The sequence below is a fragment of the Suricata suricatta genome, chromosome 14 (assembly GCF_006229205.1).
Source record: "Suricata suricatta isolate VVHF042 chromosome 14, meerkat_22Aug2017_6uvM2_HiC, whole genome shotgun sequence".
NCBI lineage: Eukaryota > Metazoa > Chordata > Mammalia > Carnivora > Herpestidae > Suricata > Suricata suricatta.
This window is the reverse complement of record NC_043713.1, coordinates 70,674,955-70,681,773: the sequence shown is the minus strand read 5'-3', so window position 1 is coordinate 70,681,773 and position 6,819 is coordinate 70,674,955. Positions and strand designations below refer to the sequence as shown.

Below are 6,819 nucleotides of genomic sequence, written 5' to 3'. Positions count from 1 at the left end.
CTCTCTCAGTTGAACGTAATATCCTTCTCAGTTTGAAAAACGGTGCGGAGGGAGTTTACAAAGCTCCCTTCCTCTCCGCCATCTTGGCTCCACCCCCCTCTTTGTCTGGTTTTGGAATCAAGGTAATGCTGGCCTCATAGAAAGAGTTTGGAAGTTTTCTTTCCATTTCTATTTTTTGGAACAGCTTCAAGAGAATAGGTGTTAACTCTTCCTTAAATGTTTGGTAGAATTCCCCTGGAAAGCCATCTGGCCCTGGACTTTTGTTTTCTGGGAGATTTTTTATTACTAATTTGATTTCTTTTTTTTAAAATAGTTTATTACCAAGTTGGTTTCCATATAACACCCAGTGCTCATTCCCAAAAAAGCCCTCCTCCATGTCCATCACCTGCATCTCCTTTCCCCCTCCCCAACTCTTTCCCCCCCTTTCCCCTTCCCATGGCCCCATTAGGTTTCTCCTGTTAGACCTATGAGTGAAAATATATGGTATCTTTCCTTCTCTGCCTGACTTATTTTGCTTAGCATAACTCCCTCTACGTCCATCCATTTTGCTACAAATGGCCAGATTTCATTCTTTCTCATTGCCATGTAGTACTCCATTATATGTATGTATGTATGTGTGTGTGTGTGTGTGTGTGTGTGTGTGTGTGTGTGTGTATATATATATATATATATATATATACCACATCTTCTTGATCCATTCATCAGTTGATGGACATTTAGGCTCTTTCCATGATTTGGCTATTGTTGAAAGTGCTGGTATGAACATTGGGGTACATGTGTCCCTATGCATCAGCACTTCTGTATCCTTTGGGTAGATGCACAGCAGTGCTATAGCTGGGTCATAGGGGAGTTCCACTGATAGTTTTTTGAGGAACCTCCACACTGCTTTCCAGGGCATCTGTAACATTTGCATTCCCACCAACAGTGTAGGAGGGTGCCCATTTCTCCACACCCTTGCCAGCATCTATAGTCTCTTGATTTGTTCATTTTAGCAACTCTGACTGGGTGTGAGGTGGTATCTCAGTGTGGTTTTGATTTGTATTTCACTGATGATGAGTGACGCTGAGCATCGTTTCATGTGCCTGTTGGCAATCTGGATGTCCTCTTTGGAGAAGTGTCTATTCATCTCTTCTGCCCATTTCTTCACTGGATTACTCGTTTTTTGGGTGTGGAGTTTGGTGAGCTCCTTGTAGATTTTGGATACTAGTCCTTTATCCGATATGCCATTTGCAACTATTTTTTCCCATTCTGACTCTGGTGAAAGGATCGATGTGGGGAGGTAGGAAGGAGGGATTTCAAGTGGTAGAACAACAGAAACTATGCAAGCACCCCTGCTGTGGGGACTGTGGGGGGGCCTTGGTAGGTCTCCTGCTTCAAATTTTTCCCTCATGCTCAACCACAACTGCCCACCTGAGGACCTCAGGCTTGGGCAGAGTCTCATTGGGTGGTCCTCTATATCATCTGTATGATATCGTTCTGCCTGGGATGCTGCCATGGTGGTATTGGTGATGCAATTATCCTTTATTTATGAGTGCACACAAGCTCATGCTAACATGCACCCAAAAGAGGTGTGCACCGGAGAGGTGTGAACCAGCGAGGTGTGCTCAGGTGAGATGTGCAACGGCATGGTGTGCACAGGTGAGGGGTGTTCAAGAGAGGTGTGTTCAGGTAAGGTGTGCACAAGAGTGGTGCTAAGGAGAGGTGTGCACTGGTAAGGTGTGCACTGGCCAGGTGTGCTCAGGTGAGGTGTGTTCAAGAGAGGTGTGCTCAGGCGAGGTGTTCACAAAAGAGGTGTGCACAGGAGAGGTGTGTGCCAGCGAGGTGTGCACTGGTGATGTGTGCACACCAGGGGTGTGAACAAGTTAGGTGTGCATAGGCGAGGTGTGCAACCACGAAGTGTGCACTGGTGTGGTGTTTACACGGGAGGTGTGAACAAGCTAGGTGTGCATAGGAGAGGTGTGCACCAGTGACATGTGTTCAAGAGAGGTGTGCACTGGCGAGTTGTGCACCGGCGAGGTGTGCTCATGTGAGTTGTGTACAAGAGAGGTGTGCTCAGGTGAGGTATGGACAGGTGAGGCATGCACAGAAGAGATGTGCACAGCCGAAGTGTGCAAAGAAGAGGTGTGAACAGACGAGATGAGTTCAATAGACGTGTGCTCAGGAGTGGTATTCAAGGACAGGTGTGCCGAGGTGAGGTGTGCATGGGTGAGGTGTGTTCAGGATGGGTGTGCCCAGGTGATGTGTGTTCAAGAATGGTTGTGCCAAAATGAGGTGTTCAATAAAGAAGAGTGCTCAGGAAAAGTTGCACAGCAGAGGTGTGCACCAGCGAGGTTGCACAGGTGAGGTGTGTTCAAGAGAGATGTGCTCAGGTGAGGTGTGCACTGAGAGGTGTGTTCAGGAGAGGTGTGAGTCAGCGAGGTGTGCACAAGGAAGGTATGACAGGCAAGTTGTGCAACGACGAGGTGTGCCCATATGAGGTGTGTTCAACAAAGGTGTGCTTAGGAGAGGTTGCACAAGTGAGGTGTGTTCAAGAGAGGTGTGCTCAGGCCAGGTGTGCACAGGTGATGTGTGTTCAAGAGAAGTGTGCTCAGATGAGATGTTCACAGCAGAAGTGTGCACAAGAGAAGTGTGAACAAGCGAGGGGAGCAGAGGTGAGGTGTGCACTGGTGAGGTGGTGCAGGTAAGGTAGGTTCAAGAGAGGTGTGCTCAGCAGAGGTGTTCACAGGAGTAATGTATATAGGACAGGTTTCCTGAGGTGAAGTGTACAGATGCGATTTGTGCACAGGAGAGGTTGCAAAGGATAGGTGTACATAGTAGAGGTGTGAACAGGCAAGGTGAGTGTGTATTTGTTTTGCTATTAAGTGACATCAACAAAGAAATGACATCAACAAAGAAATGAGCAAGTTTGGTTTCCCAGGTATAATTTACTATTCTTATGAACAGAGACCTAGGAAATTCTTTTCCAAAGAGGATTTTCAGGTAGAAGACATTGTCCTAGAAATGTACGACATTCAGATGGCCAACAGACACAGGAAAATCTCACTTTCCACACGGGAACATATGCCTGAGTGGCCCACAACAAACTCATGGTGGGAAGCGGGGCCAGGAGTCCCCTGGTGCTGGTAGTCAGACTCTCAGGTCCACAGTGGGGCACAAATGTAAGGGGAAACATGTGTGAGCAGGGGGCCGAAAGCCTGAGGAATGGGAAGGGGACTCACCATCAGCCATGGCAGGGAACAGGACAGAGAATGTGATGAACAGCAGACAGAACTGTGGTGGTATTGCCATGTCTTCCTTCAGTGCGGGCTGAGCTGCTGCCTGACTTTTCTGACAGCCCTGATTGATCACAATGCTTTCTTGTGACGTCAGCACCATTTCTGGCCAATCATCAGTGCTCTTTCAGAGCACCAGATCGGTGTTCATGTGGTCATTCATGAGGCAGTTTAGCTGGCCAATCACAAATGGCCCTCTCCTGGGTTCTCCTGATATTATTGCCTGGGCGACAAGTCTAAAGGAACACATGTTAACATTCTTCAAAAGGAAAAATTAGCACTTGGAAAGTATTTCTAGTACACTCATGATGAGGTGCAAAGTCTCACCGGGTACAAAGCCAAATGTCCCGCTTAGCGTCACCATTCACTAAACGCCAATATGAATCAATACATGTGCCAGAAGACTCCATCCAAAGTCACATGTCCGTGGTATGTTAAACAACACGGAATGAGGGCATATACTATCCTGCACTCGTCCATCAGAGGTAAAAACAACTAAAGTCGTAAACGTGGTAAATCTGAGGAAGATGAAACTGAGTCAAAAGTCATACGATGCTTGCCAAAACCACATTCAGCATGCATCAGCGGGGATCCCGAAATCCAGACTTCCGACACATTCCCTGAGCACACCTTTCCTGTTTACGGCGCTGCTGGACACACCTCGCCTGGGCACACTGCTCCTGAGCCTAACTGGCCTGTGCACACCTCGCCTGGAAGGCCCTAGCAGTTCTCCTGATTAAAATGCTGCCCTCACTCCCAAACACAACTGCCAGCCTGAGGACCCCAGGCTTGCACAGATTCTCATTGGCCAGTCGTCTATGACATCATGTGTATCCAGCCCATCCTGCCAGGGGTGCTGCCATGATGGTATTGGTGACACGATCCTTTGTTGTCTACGAGTGCACCCAAGGGCATGGTAATATGCACACATCAGTTTACACTAGTATACACGCAGGTGTATGTTAGCACACCCGTTGTACACACACTCAAACTCACTAGCATGTCTACACCCATGATTGCTCACTAGCACACAATACCATGTAAACACGACTCAAAGCAGCACATACACAAGTACATTGCTCTTACACACATGACGCAGTATAATACAACGCATGTATTTCAGTTCATACCCTAGTATGTCCACTCCACAGAATGCCTCATTATTACACAATAGCACATACTCTGTCTTACACATATACTAGCACACACCTAATACACGTGCTAACTCACAACGATCCAAATCACCCTCAAGCACACACCAATAACTATGCTGGTATCAGTGCACACTTGTAAGCACATAGAAATTTTCTAGGACATAATCTAACCAAACTATCATAGATATGCAAATCTTGGACACAGCGGCACTCACTTGTAGACGTTAGTTCCCAAGTATTAGTTTGCATGAGTATCACTATGAGCACACACATTATTGGATGCCAGTACACATGCTAATATATGGGTGAGCACACACTCCCAACATTGTACACTCACTGAACGCCTAGCACTGCACATACTAGCACTCGCACTAGGAGACACAAGGGGTACAAGACTCCAAGGGGCACCTAGGGTGCTCAGTCTCTGAAGTGTCCATGTCTTGATTTTGGCTCAGGTCATGATCTCAAAGCTTGTGAGTTTGAACCCCACATAGGGATCCAGAATGACAGTGTGGAACTTCCTTGTAGTCTCTTCCTCCTTTCCTCTCTCTGACATTCCCAGGGTCCCTCTGTCACCGCCCCTCATCTCTCTCCTTCTCTCTCTCTCCTTCTGTCTTTTTCTCTCAAATCAATAAATAAATTTGGATTACAATGGAACATAGCTGGTAATTGATGAGTGTTCTTTGTGACTTTTCCTAGAATTTACTTTTCTGTACATGTCTTACGTATACGTTTAAGACTGCAAATATTAGTGGGAAGGTACAATCTATTAATTGTTCCTTCTATCATAAAATCCAATAATTTTCAATGAATTACAAGAATACATCCAAAATCATATTTGTGGTTTGCTATTAACTGACATCAACAAAGAAATGAGTAAGTTTGGTTTCCCAGGTATAATTTATTATTCTTATGAAACAGAGGATTCTTTTCCAAAGAGGATTTTCAGGTAGAAGACATTATCCTAGAAATGCATGACATTCAGATGGCCTACACCGGAAAATCTCACTTTCCATATGGGAACATCTGCTTGAGTGGCCCACAACAAACTCATGGTGGGAAGCGGGGCCAGGAGTCCCCTGGTGCTGGTAGTCAGACTCTCAGGTCCACAGTGGGGCACAAATGTAAGGGGAAACATGTGTGAGCAGGGGGCCAAAAGCCTGAGGAATGGGAAGGGGACTCACCATCAGCCATGGCAGGGAACAGGACAGAGAATGTGATGAACAGCAGACAGAACTGTGGTGGTATTGCCATGTCTTTCTTCAGTGTGGGCTGAGCTGCTGCCTGACTTTTCTGACAGCCCTGATTGATCACAATGCTTTCTTGTGACGTCAGCACCATTTCTGGCCAATCATCAGTGCTCTTTCAGAGCACCAGATCGGTGTTCATGTGGCCATTCATGAGGCAGTTTAGGTGGCCAATCACAAATGGCCTTTCCCTGGGCCATCCTGATATTATTTCTTGGGCAACTTGTTTCAAGGAAAACATGTTAACATTCTTCAAAAGGAACAAATCGTGTTTGCGATGTATTTCTCATATGCTACTGCTGAAGTGGAATGTCTTACCGGCTACAAAGCCAAATGTATCACATGGAGTCCCCATTCACTAGAACACCAATATGAATTGATATATGTGCCAGGAGACTCCATCAAAATCAGATGTCACTGATGTATCGAACAACTTGGAACGAGAGCATATGGTACTCTCCACTCATCTATCAGAGGTAGAAAAACAAAAATCCTAAGTATGGTATATAGTACGCTTTGTAGCTTTTGACATTATAAACAGGTAAATCTGAGAAAGATGAAGCCGAGTCAGAAGTCATAACATGCTTGTCAAAACTACTTTCACTACACATTAGCGGCATACCAAAATCCAGGCTTCCAACACATTCCCTGAGCACAGTCGCCTGTTCACCAAACAAACCTCGCCTGGGGACACCGCTCCTGATCACATTTTGCCTGTGCTCCACCACACCTGGGGGCCATGGTAGTTTCCCTGAATCTAATTCTGCCCTTGCTCCCAACCATGACTGCCAGCCTGAGGATCCCAGGCTTGGACAGATTCTCATTGGCTGGTTTCTATGACATCATGTGTAGCCTGGGTACACATGCCAGGGGTCCAGCCATGATGGTATTGGTGACACAATTTCCATTGTCTGTGAGTGCACACAAGGTCACGCTAACATGCACACATTAGTTTACACTAGTATACATGCAGATGTATGTTAGTACACACGTTGTACACACACTCAACCTCAGTAACGTGTCTACACCCATGATTGTTCACTAGTACACAATACCACAGAAACCACAACTCATATCATCAGAAATACAAGTACATCGATAATACACACATTAGTACACACTATAATACAACAACAATGGTTGTAT

The 6,819-nt window shown here is 46.0% G+C and overlaps 1 long non-coding RNA gene across 1 annotated transcript in view; it reads right to left on the bottom strand.

Annotated features, from left to right (window-relative positions):
* Nucleotides 1-5,709, bottom strand: part of LOC115278190 — a 14,828-nt gene extending 9,119 nt beyond the window's left edge. Inside the window, exons 1-2 of the long non-coding RNA XR_003902751.1 lie at nt 5,611-5,709; nt 3,219-3,508 (exon numbers count right to left, since the gene is read on the bottom strand). This is a non-coding gene — a long non-coding RNA (uncharacterized LOC115278190). The remainder of the gene's footprint in view (nt 1-3,218; nt 3,509-5,610) is intronic.
* Between the last annotated feature and the right edge of the window lie 1,110 nt (nt 5,710-6,819).